This window comes from Etheostoma spectabile, chromosome 13 (assembly GCF_008692095.1).
Source record: "Etheostoma spectabile isolate EspeVRDwgs_2016 chromosome 13, UIUC_Espe_1.0, whole genome shotgun sequence".
Classification (NCBI taxonomy): domain Eukaryota; kingdom Metazoa; phylum Chordata; class Actinopteri; order Perciformes; family Percidae; genus Etheostoma; species Etheostoma spectabile.
Window position 1 is genome coordinate 14979399 of NC_045745.1, and position 473 is coordinate 14979871.

General features: G+C 40.2%; 1 protein-coding gene across 4 annotated transcripts in view; it reads right to left on the reverse strand.

The window, feature by feature from the left end:
* sec24a (SEC24 homolog A, COPII coat complex component) overlaps window positions 1-473 on the reverse strand; it is a 22726-nt gene that overhangs the window by 10003 nt on the left and 12250 nt on the right. The gene's annotated exons all lie outside the window — the stretch shown is intronic.

Consider the following 473-nt stretch of genomic DNA (forward strand, 5'->3'; position numbering starts at 1 on the left):
AACAAAAAAATGGCGTCTGCAAAAGTTTGGGCACCCTGCAGAGTTAATGCCTTGTACTGCCTTCTTTGGCAAGTATCACAGCTTGTAAACGCTTCTTGTAATCAGCCAAGAGTCTTTCAATTGTTGTTTGAGGTATCTCTGCCCATTCTTCCTTCCAAAAGTCTTCCAGTTCTTTGAGATTTCTGGGCTGTCTGTCACACACTGCTCTTTTAAGGTCTATCTATAGATTTTCAATTATGTTGAGGTCAGGAGATTGTGAAGGCCATGGCAAAACCTTCAGTTTACGCCTCTTGATGTAATCCACCGTGGATTTTGAGGTGTTTAGGATCATTAACCATTTGTAGAAGCCATCCTCCCTTTTACTTCAGTTTTTTCACAGATAGCATCAAGTTAGCATCCAAAATATGCTGAAATTTTATTGAATCCATTTTTCCTTTTACTCGTGAAATGTTCCCTGTGCCACTGGCTGCAAT